The 12,422-nt window shown below is 44.9% G+C and overlaps 1 protein-coding gene across 1 annotated transcript in view; it reads right to left on the bottom strand.

Moving 5' to 3' along the window:
* CHRNA7 (cholinergic receptor nicotinic alpha 7 subunit) overlaps positions 1–12,422 on the bottom strand; it is a 501,912-nt gene that overhangs the window by 272,166 nt on the left and 217,324 nt on the right. The gene's annotated exons all lie outside the window — the stretch shown is intronic.

The following is a 12,422-nucleotide window of genomic DNA, read 5'->3' as shown; positions in this document are numbered from 1 at the left end:
TCAAGGAGGGTTGGGTTCTGAAATCTCTCTGCAGGTCTATGACATCACTTGAGGGGGAGATCAAGGGACAGGAACAACAACAGTTGTTGTGCGATGACGCTGATGTCAGGAATTCACTGCAGGACAAATAGGGGGAGTATGCATTGCTGGCCGGTAGAGCAGAGAGATTTCTGGGCAATCCGGTGACAGTCATCATTTATGGGGAGGTTAACAGGCCCAGTCAAACCTGGCCTGGGCAGTAAAGCATGAACCACATCAGGGGTCCATCTAGGAAACTGTGGACTCCATGGGGGGATGCTTGTTAGAGACCGTAAAAGGGATCAAATCTGTCTTTCACGATTACTGTGATCGCCTATATTCCTCCCAAACCCAAGTGGCTTGTGACGAGATTGGGCAATTCCTTGATAAGGTGGCCCTGGGATGGATGGACCCCAAGCAAGCTGGCGTTCTGAATGAGCATCCATCTGAGGAAGAACTATGCTGGGTGATAATGTCTCCCCTAAAGGCAAGGCCCCTGGGCTAGACGGCATTACTGCAGAGATGTATAGCTCCTAGTGCCACATCTGCACAGTATGTGTGAGTCTTCTTTGGCTTCAGGGGTGTTGCCCAGATCTATTAAAACTTCCCTGGTGACGGTCTTGTTGAAGGCCAACAAAGACCCCCAGCAGTGCACCTCAGACAGGCCTGTATCCTTAATAAATACTTGTAATAAAATTATTGCTAAATTGTTGCTGGATAGATTGCTGCCACATATGCCGGCCCTGGTCCTCCCAGACCAGGCAGGATTTATTCCTGGGCAGTCTACCCAGAACAATTGATGGCGCCTGTTCACCCTGATGCACAATATCGATGCTGAGGTCGCACCGCTCGATGCCAAGAGAGCTTTTGACTCCGTCGAATGGCCCTTTCGGTTTCAAGTTCTACAGCGATTGGGGCTGTGGCTGGTTTATCATCAATGGGTCAGACTCCTTTATACAGCACCTAGGGCTGAGATCTAAGCAAGCAGGTGGTTTCAGACCATATTTAGCCCACTATGGGCACTGGGCAGGGGTGCCCTCTCTCTCCCATACTATTTGCCTTGGTGATCGAGCCATTTTCCTGCTACATAAGAGAATATCATGCTCACTGAGGGGTTAAAATCTATTCTCATGTCTCAACCATTTCTCTTCATGCCGATGACATGCTCTTATAAGTCAAAAATACCAAACACAGCTTACGACCACTGTTACATAAGGGTCTGCTACTTTGGCAAACTATCCGGGTTAAGAATAAATTGGTTTAAATCAGAGGTGTTGCCTTGACGTCGTCGGTTCGATGTGTAGACATTGGGGAAGGCTTCAAGTGGTTCCCTCAAGGCATCCGATACTTGAGTATAATGGTGACTACTACCCCATCCTCTCTATAGGTTGCTAACTACTTGAAAGTGTTGGAATAGTTGGAGCATACTGTAGAGGCATGGATGGTCCTCTCATTGTCGCAGGCGGTTCGGATCTCCCTCGCTAAGATGGTAGTGGTCCCTAATTTGCTGTATATTTTTAATAATGTTCCAATGGTTTCCCCAGCAGCCTTTTTGGACATGGTTAAAGAGTATGATGGTAAGACTAATTTGGGCTGGTAGACAGGCCAGGATTTCCTATTACACCCTAACCCAACCATTTGACAAAGGGGGCCTGGAGTATCCTGACTTATATGCCAAATACTTAGCAGCGCGAATACAATATACATTTTGGTGGTGGCGGCACCCCTCATTGGACTTTCCACATGCTAAAATGGAAAAAGCAGTAACCTAGCCAGACAACCTGAGGAGGGGCGCTATATGGGAGGAGGAGGAGAGTGCTTGGGAGAGGGGAGGTATAACCCGTTGACACCACACACAGAAAGTGGGATTGGGCGATGCTATTGTGGAGTATGAAAGAGTTGTTTGCTCCTGATTTTGAAATTTACGGTATACACAGCATGGACATTACGCATTAAAAGTTCTTTTGGCTCTTTAGGCTCCACTTTGAAAAGTTGGGTGTGCACACAATGGGGGATATGCTACAGGATGGGAGATTCATTTCATGGGACCTACTAAAAGAAAGGGCCGATTGGAACACTGTGACCATGCTGTTATACTTTAGATTGAGGGAGGCACTATGTGCAATGTGGCCAAGCTATCTGGAGGCACCGCCAGTGTCCCCTCTGGTCCAATTTGTTATTGACCATCCCAGCTATCCTAAACTGGTATCCCTGTTGTACAAGCCGATTAAATCACAGAAGGCGGATCAGAAGACTACATTTAGAGACAGGTTTGAGATATCACTGGGGAGGGAATTATCGGAATCGCAATGGATCAGAAATGTATGCAGTCCCACAGATTCTCATTGAATGGTAGGTCTGATTGAACCACCTTAAGTTTCGGCATCAGATCTATTACACTCCAGTCCAGTTGCAGAGGTATTACCCCGACAGGTCAGCCGAGTGTAATAGATGTTCCGGGGGCACTGCAGATTTCATGCATGTGGTGTGGGATTGCATGCACATATGCCCCTTTTGGGAAAGGATCAGGGAGATCATGGAACAACTGGTCTCTGACCACCCACCAGATTCCCCAGAAACATGGTTACTATTATCGTTGTTTGACACCAGATCCAAGGCTGAGAGAAAGCGGTTGTGTATGACCGCCATTGTGGCTCGGGCGCTGTTCATAAAGGCCTGGGGAAAGAAAGAGCTCCTAGCGTTCAAGAATGGCTGAACTGATTGAATAACTCTGAGAGACGTGAAACATATCATGCATCAAAGCTGACTAATAGGAGCAGACCAAGGGACTATTTGGCACCATTAAGGTCCTATCTGATTTAACAAGTAGGAGACTCTGATGGTGAGGTGGAGTAGCATAACACAACATGTTTTCACTGCCGCTTGCAAGGGGTGTCTGTGGAGAATCACTGTTGGTATGTGTCTTTGGGATTTGTTTTGAAGTGGATAGAGCAGGGAGGGGTGTTCATTGAGGGGGTAAACTGTTTAAACTTGTGGCTAACTGTGGATGTGATATGATCATGTCACCAAATGTCAATTACTACAGCAGCTGTGCTCGTGCTTCCTTGTGGTTGTAATCAGAGGCGTTGCTAGGGGGGGGCTAAGGGGGCTATAGCCCCTGATCTTTTGGTTGTAGCCCCGGATAGAATCCCAGGAGCTACGAGCAAAAGGTTAGCTAGCCCCCAGTCCCGACAGTTCTGACATCAGTCTAGCCCCGGGTCTTTTCCAGACCTAGCAACACCCCTGGTTGTAATGCTTGATATTGGTGGGAATTGGGCTTTTCCTTTGCTTTGTTATGTTATGGACAAAATAATAAAGATAAAAAGCTGGCTGAATGCATATCTTTACAGGACACCTTTACAGCTGAGAATCAGTGTATACCTTTGTCACACAGTTTATTTTCTCACCGTTCTATGATTTTGGATAGCCTTTGACAAGTTTCTTTATGCACTTGCGCTTTCAGATTACGGTCCTGAGAATGTAGTCCCCGAGCACAAGGACCGTTTTGTTAATCTTCGAGGCTTTGAAGGTTATTTGTCATGAGTTTTCTTTCCCCATTGTGCCCATCTTTTTCACAAGTCTGTCAGAAAAAAAGAGGTTGTGTTCTCACAGCCCATATCATTGGCGCTGTACCATCACTTCTGGAGATCACATTTCCAGACCTAAGAAGGTGAACTAGAAACAGTCCTGAAAGTCACTTCCAAAAAGATGCGGGGCTTGTCTCCATGTGGATAGCTCACGAGCAAGGGGCTTGTTTCCGCCATGTGACCAGCCTGCACTTTGCAAGCTCTTACCCCCAAAAGAGCAGCTCAGCCCTTCATCTTTACACGGTGGATACATTGACTATCAGCAAAAAGGATGATAACATCACCTGGTATTGCAGCACTTACAAGTGTAAGACATTGAGCAGGAAGTGCCACAGAACAGTGGATATTAAATAAGGTCACAGGTACAGTGAGAGAATAAGCCCGAGAATATGCAAATCCATATTCTGCAACAACAACAAAAATGAGGTCCAGGTGATGAAGGCAGTTTCTAAGAGAAACCCATTTGTAAGCGAAATAATGCTACTTCAAGAATCGACCATGATATAGGACCAGATGTTGTGAGTTGAGCAGGAGTGCCGTGATAGTCAATGTGAAGCCCGAGAGCTTGTAAGATATTGGACCTCGTTATGGATCCGGCAGAAACTGTGCCGGTGATACCAGCGGGTTGCCACCAGACCCGTAATGATTTACCAGCGCCAGACTTCAAGGTAACACTGGGGGATCACAGCCCTGGCAGACCGGAAAGTCAGGCGCTGGTAAATTGAAAGTCCTATGGGAGTGGGCACCATGGAAGCACCAGCACCGTTAATAATGGTGTCGGTGCTTCTGTGAAAACTCTGCAGGCAGGTGCCATTCCGCCGGGGAGGTCTGACTTGCCGCGCATGATGGCACCCGCCCGAGTTGTAGTGTGCTGGTAATCTTACCAGCACCGTTGTTTCCGGACAGACACACTTATAATGAGGCCTATTGTCTGAAGAGAAGATACAGATGTCAGCTGATCAGCTGACTAGAGTGGTCAAGTATTCTGTAGGGGGTGTGTGTGTGTTCTACTTATTTGCGAATTTATTGAAAACATTGCTCCAAAAGCAATGTTTTTGCAACAAATGATGGTCAACTCGTCAATTTTAGCTCCAATGATTGCACTTTTGCAATGAGTGTTTCCATCGCATTATTCATCATTTGCTTTTTAATCCATTTTTTAATGCAAGCAGTGAAACACAATATTGGGTGGTTTGGTGAATTGTTTCCTCGCCAGCGTTTACTTCTCTGCTCTACGCAATGATGTCACATTAAGTTGATTCATAGCGCACACTGCTGCCATTTCCATGGTCTCCAGACGCTCTCCGGAACCTGTATATAAATTCACGTGAAGCGCGCATCAGCGGACAGAGCGCGCGCTTCAGAAGGTGCCTCTGATGAACGGCACGTGCGACCCTTTCCCCTGGCTTTCTGTCACAGCATCCCGGCTATTACCGGTAATTGCAGAACCTAGCACGACGCATACCATTTCCAGATGTTTTAAATTGTGCAGTCTTCACACTCGACAGTTTCGGCAACAGGGTGCCTAGAAACACAATCTGGGCTCATCAATCACAGCTTAAATAGGCTGGCAAAAGACGCAGGCCCTGGAACCCAGCCTCCTTAGAAAATCAAAGCTTCTGGTAGTGTTCTCCTTATGCGCGCTCTGAGGCCTCCAGGCATAAGGCGTGGTTTATAAAAATAAATTAATAAATAAATAAATAAAACCCTCTTGGGGTTTTTCATGAATAAAACCAATATTATATACTGTGAATACATTGCATGACATTGTGACGCCTTTTCCAACAGGCTTGAGCCTGTGTTATAATCTGTTCTTCCCATTCTCTTTTTCCCCACTTCAACCTACATTATAAGAGACTTCCTCCCGAGGACCCTATTCTGATGCTTGACCTGGCAATTGTCATGACAACGTAAATGAGTACGAACCGCATGAAATCTGATGGGGTTCTGCCATGTTAGTGGCGCGGACAGGTGGCAAAGTCTTACAGTCGTCACCACAGTGCAGGAGCCACTCTGCTGTGTATTACCCGCATGCAGTACCCAGGCACTTCCAAACTGCCGCTTCGACACAGCAGCAAAGCTGTCTTGCATTTTTCCTTCCTCCCAACTAACCTAACCCATCCCCTCTCTCTCAAATCCATCAGAGTGCCTGGAGGCCATGCAGCGGGCAGCCATGCGCTCTATAGACGCCAGTAACTTAATATAGCACATCACATTTATTGACATGTCCACTTGTTTACATGCTGCAATACATTCTCCCTCTATTGTCCACTCCTTCCCGTGGTCTCTCACTCACATCCAAATGAAGCCACTGCTTACTGTCCACTTCCAGAAAGACCAGCCCATTTCTGGGTGTCTCGGGACGCCGTCCCACAACTGCCTTACGAGAAGACCACCACTACCGAGACGTCGTCATGTCCACACTGGATGGATGCTCCAGGCTGCCCACCAGGCCTTCCACTAATCTCACCACACCAACCTTTGCGACTCCTATGCTCAAACATGCTACGTGTATGCCAACTGTGCCACTTGCCAACACGGCAACTGAATAACCCTCCCAAGAGGCATCAAACAAGAGAACTGCAAGAGAACTGCAGTCAACTTGGTTACATGTCTTTATAATGACTCAGTTTAGGAAGAATGCACTTATAACAAAACCCCTGTTTCCCACCGCTAAAAACCCACCCCAACCGTTTCCCCACAAGAATGAACCCTTTAACCCACCCCACATACATTTTCGTTATATTTTTCATTATAAAAGATTCGATATATAAGCATTATAAAGACTTCATACCATCAACTCATGCATCACAGCACACAAGACTCACCTCTAGACACAAATGACTCTGTGACACCTAGAAAAATACCCACACAGTGTGCATGCATCAACACAAGAGCAAAGCTGCCTTGCACTTCTGCTCTCTCCCCAGCAACCTTACTCACACCTCCCTATCTCTTCTCTTTCAGATCCAACATGGCGCCTGGAGACCATGCAAATTGCCAGGCGTGTGTGGTATCGATCACAATAACATAACGTAACATATTATTCTGCCCCCCTCAGCACCCTCAATGACTTTGGAATTTTGGGAATCACTTGCAAGCGGTCTCAGCTGATGTATCGATATTTAAGAGCCATAATTACCCCTGTAACACAAACCCAAAGATCCCCAAGCACCATCTCAATACGGAAGCGGTACCTGGCATTCTAGAAATGGCACTGTGGTAATTACCAGACACACACATTCCATCAACAGCATCAGGCCTCAGCCAGGAAAATGCCCTCTTTACAATTTAAATTTCAAAAACAACTGTGCCGACATAGCTTCATTTTTAGAAACACTAATTAATGAGCGAGTTTGAATCCTATTTAAATATCTTATCCACTGTTTTTATCTGAAATAGACCTTTAAAAATCACACAAACCTCCCAAAAAGCAGCAGTTGCCACTGTGGCTTGAAGTCATCAAAGCACATAGATCATGATTCACAGAGTGTTTTCCTATGGGTTTGCGCCACTGTAAATCCCTTCTGTAAATCAGGCCCATAGTCCTTACATCCGACATACCTTAGATCTAGTACAAATATCCACACCCATCCCACAACCGGCTTTGGGCTATTTGCCCATAACGGAATGTTCACAGCCGAAAACACTGTAGCTACCTTGAACGTCCAAAGTAAATTTAATTTTTTTAATTTATTTACATTTATAAAGCGCTCACACAGCCCGCAGGCATCGAGGCGCTGTTACAGGAATTGTTAGTTTTTCTTAGTTGTGCAATTGTGTTTTTTTTTTTCTTTGTCTTAGTTACGTATTTATAACGCGCTTAAACACTCAGAGGTTTCTAAGCGCGGACCCGGGGATCGAACCTGTTGTAGCTTTGTGTCGTCTTGCTTCCAAGACGCGCACGCTGCCGCTGTGCTATCCTCCCGGGACAAATGCCTCCCCAAGCATACCCTACAAATACACTACACTCCCTCCGACTTACCTTTTAGCAGCACACCCCGTTGTGGGCCTCTGACTCCCTGGGACACCGTTTCCCTTCACTTATTTGCATGGGAACCAGAGCCGCAGGGTCCTTTAAAGTTTTAAAAATAGTTTTTTAAAAAAAGCACTCCCCTATGCAGGGGACACCCCCGCAAACCCTGCAAACTCTGCAACCCACTTTCCCATTATAGTGAGAAAAGGGAGAGGGGGACACCCCCACAACCCCTGTTCCCCTTGCTCACTATAACGGTCATGTTTCACCGAATCTTTGTACAGGATTTTCGTACAGCATAAATTCGGTCAAATATAAAATACGGTTTATTATTTTTTTTCTTTTTAGGTCATTCCCCCACAACCTTAATAATGACCTTAAAAGTGCTCTATTTTGGGAAGCCTTCCTTCTGCAGGGTCATCTTCTCTGTATCCCCTCTACCTCTGATGACCGTTTTATACTACTCTCAATGCAGGCTTCAGACTTATGGACCATCAGTGACCACTGATCCACTGTCCACCACCATGCCATGTCTCTCAGCAAGGGCTGTGGGCTGTTACCAGCCATGTCCATCCCACGACAATGGGGTGATAGCCATTCACACACAGGGGTTCATCCGGGGTCGGAATGGTTGAAATATGTTTTTTTTACAGGAGATGGCCTGCGTGCACTTTGCCTGAGCCCAATCACCCATGAAAAGAATAAAAACAAGATGGCCGTCACCATAGGAATGGGTATGTTTTGTTTTGATGGGTGGAGAGGTGAGAAGGCAAGAGGGAAAGTCCCTGATGCCTCCCCACAATCAAGATGGTGCCCCCCGGGGAAGGGGCTTGGGTGGCAGTAAACGGGAGGCAGTACACAGTGTGTTCTAGCCTGATGTTCCAGTCACATGATTGGCTGAGTGCCTTTCCCCGGGTGCGAGTACAGATTTAAAACTACCTAGCACTAGTTTTATGACTACCTTTGATGTCTAAGCCTGCTGGATCCTCTAGTTCTTATGTCTTTGCTTATCATGTGTCCTCTTTCACCGGTCCCTGATTTAGAGTTCCTGATTTTCCAGGTCTCCTGTGAGTCTCAGTGAGCGGCTTGGATGTCTTTCTTGTATGGATTTCACTGGATTACCCATCCTGGAGGTGGAAAGCAGCTGTTGGCCTTTGCAAAAGACCATTGGTTCAAAATGGTTTTGTGATATCTCTAGAGGAACGGCTTTAAGGCGGTTGCAAAATCAATAAGCTGCTTAGGGAACGGGAGTGGTCACAGTTTCCTGGGAAGGGCCTAAAGGTGGAGCAGGTGGCTTAGGAAACTGCCTTCTTCTGCAAACAATACATCATGAGGTCCTACAAACTTTTATTTTGGATCAATCAAAATAGTTACAGGTGGTCTTATCCACATACTCCAATAAAGCTTTCTCTGGTTTTGTTTCTAAATAAATTGTTGTCGATAAATAAATTGCATTCTCACTTAGTATATAAACAATTCAGTGACTAAATCACTTTCATTTTGCAAATAAATGGTGCAGGCCCAATGTGCTTAAAACTTTTTTTAAGTCGTCATTTAGGTTTTCAGCTCCCCTGTTGATGCCATTCTTTACTCCGCCCTGCAGTGGCCTAAACACCCATCATGTGATAATCTGCCGCTATTAATCCCCTCCGTGCATTGCTTTTTCCAGGATTTTTCCACAGTATGAAGCTGAACATTGAGCCTGATAGTATGCACATAGTCCCTAGGGGGGGCACCAGTCTTCCAAAACGAAAGGCTGTCACTTTAAACATGCTGTTGTTGGTCAAATACAGTCCTCTTGAAAAGATGTTCACCTATCACTTACATGTTGTACCCGGCTTTCAGCTCTTTATTGTAGGGCTGAGAATGTGCTTGGGGAATAATAAAGTTGAAGATGGGGCCAATCACCCATAGGAGTTTCAATATCATTATAATATATGCATTGTACAGCTGCCTCAGACAGTCTTGGGGGGAATGGTTGGGCAAGAGAGCAGCCCAACCAGAATATTGAAATGGGCCCCCATGATCCCCCATACATCTTCACATATGTGAAAGGGGAGTGGCACACATAGCACAAACGTAGGCTTGTGACTACTTAGCATAAAATCAAAGAGCATTTTGGGAACTTTAGAATGACCAAACATGATACATATTCCAGAACTAGGTATGTGGCAGTAATTCAAGCCTGATACCCTTCTAAACACAAAATACACACTGGGTGTGCTGCTCATTTAATTCTTAATGACACTCTAACATTGAAATGTTGCCAAATCATGGGTCATATATACTATTTTGGACATATCCTACTTGAAGGAATTATTCTTAATAATGTTTGCTCTAGATACATCCTGTCAGTCTAGTGTATGCTAAAAAAATTATGCTACTTGATCCAGTGCTCAGGAAAAATCCTGGCTTGTGCTTTTTGTGAGACTGGACTGCACCACGCCTCCAGGGTCATTTTTAGTTTGGAGTCTTACGTGCCAGTGGCACCTATCAGCCTAAAATATTGCATTAGAGTACAGATAGGGAGAAATGGCATATGAGGAGGGACACAAAACCTGAAGGTGTTGTTTGGTTATTTGCCCACCTATGGACTTCCCTTGGACACTCCAATCCCTATGGCCATGCCCACCCAGTTCCTGCCCCTCCCCTCCCAAAACACAACCTCATGGGAACTCTTTGAGCTCACGTTAATCTAGCCTTACCATCAAACTTTGCACTCAAAGGGCCTGTCACTGTTTTTTCAAAGCAGTCTTCTGAGGGTTAATGACTTCATTGGAGTTGGAAACTCCATACTGATGTAATATAAATGTATTCACTAAGATGCCTTCAGCCACTCAATTTATAAGCACTCTGCGTGTCCTTCACTGAAGTCCTGTTAAAAACAAGCATTGGCAACGCCAACAGTTTTGACTTGTGTATAAGTATTAGGCATTTTCCAGGCACTGCTATTATATGCCCAGATATGTCTATCATGTTGCAACTGCTATCATCGATGGCCAGTATGGCACTTTTCCATACCTACACAAAAGTCCAAACAGTTGACATTTCAAACGCATGTTGGAGACTGCCGGGGATCCATCCCAGTAAGCCCTAGCCCACTTTAAGCCTTATCAACAAGTATGAAGGGTAGTTTGCACTCACAGAAAACAAACATTATTCTAGTTATTTTCTTTTAATGGTTTGACTTTGCTCTCTTCATTATGTATTCCTCTGTTCTGGTGGCATCTGTCAATACTCTCATTTCCAACTTTGTGTCTTGACTTCGGCTCAGCCTTTTTTCCGTTATCTTGCATCCCCATTGCCAATAAGACATAAGAGTATTACTGCAGTAGATGTGTCTCCTCTTTGCTGCGCTCTTCACACAGCAGACCTCTGCCTGCTCTTGCCGCATACTCCAATCCAGTTCTTAGCTCAGTCTAGAGCACAGGTATTGTCAAGACTTGTTACACTGTTCCAATACAAGGCTCAGACCCGACACTAAATTATTGGAATTGGCCGTTGCTCTTTTTTGGGTGCATGTACCAAGCGTTGGTGTGATTTGGGCTACTGACACATCCTAGTCCAGATGTGATCTTTTTTTTGGTTGGACCACCACCTATGAGCTGAAATTATTGCCTAAGAGTACAGATAGAGAGAAGTAGCATATGAGGAGGGACCCAAAGCTTGTAGGTTCCACCTCCACCAGTGTTAAACTCTGAAATGTACAGACTTTGTGAAATGATTCTGTGTGAGATTGTTAAACTGTATTCATATAATAATGCCTTGTTATGAATATTGGCCTAAGCCCATTCGCGTTGCACAGAAAACAGTGTATGAAATGCTCCAATTTCTAATCAACTTCACCGCCATTTTAAGACTCATAGGCCATTTTGATGTTTAACTCTTGCTTTGTGTCCTAAAATGGTGGACTGTGTTTTCAACTACAGCTGAGCAGAACGACCTTTGAGTTGTGGCATTTAGGCTGACCCAGAGCAGATTGTTTGTTCTATGCAGAGAAACCTTGTGACTCGTTTGAACAGCAATCCAAGTGTTGTCTGCGCTCACAAGCCTCATCCTCATGTAAACAATGGAACAATGTAGAGAAAACTCAAACCGTGTGCTTTGGTTGTAATATATTGTGTTCTTTCTTGAAACTAGGCTTACTATAAGCCGGAGACTCAATACTATCATTGTATCTTCATGCACAGGCAAACTTGTTAAATCTGTTAAATAATATTGTCATATTTGTCATATGAACTGGGCATGAACCCTAGCATGTAATTTATTAGTTTGGAGAGGGGCTGGACAATGATTGGAAAAATGTATAAAACAGCCTGCATTAACATGTCCAGCACTCTCACTCCTCACTGTGTCTGCTGATACACACTGCAAGGTGTTGGGAGCCATATAGCTATCTTTTTTACTTTGAATTCTGTACAGAAATAAAGATACTTGTATCTTTCGACCCTTGATTGGCGCATTTCATTTTGTGGTACGAAGCCTCAATATTTCTTTGGTCTTTCAAGATGGCAAATACCGACAGCTGTATTTCACACAGAAAACCCACTCAACCGTAATGCCTCCTAAATGCTATAAAAACCTGTCCCTGCTTGTTCCATTATAAAATCCATTATAAAATCCATCCATCCATCGGTCATTCTTGCGTGATGACCCTGGTCGCTGTAGTTATGGATCTATGACTCATTCTTGCGTATGTTATGTTATGTTATGTTAGGTTAGGTTAGGTTAGGTTAGGTTAAAGGCAGGGACATCATTTGGGGATCCCTGAGGTCTCCCTTGCTACCCCTGGGGTCTCACTTGCAACCCCTAAAAATAATATATATGTATATATTTATTTT

Source organism: Ambystoma mexicanum, chromosome 11 (genome assembly GCF_040938575.1).
Source record: "Ambystoma mexicanum isolate Mex_15411 chromosome 11, UKY_AmexF1_1, whole genome shotgun sequence".
Classification (NCBI taxonomy): domain Eukaryota; kingdom Metazoa; phylum Chordata; class Amphibia; order Caudata; family Ambystomatidae; genus Ambystoma; species Ambystoma mexicanum.
This window is presented reverse-complemented; position numbering and strand designations above follow the sequence as displayed.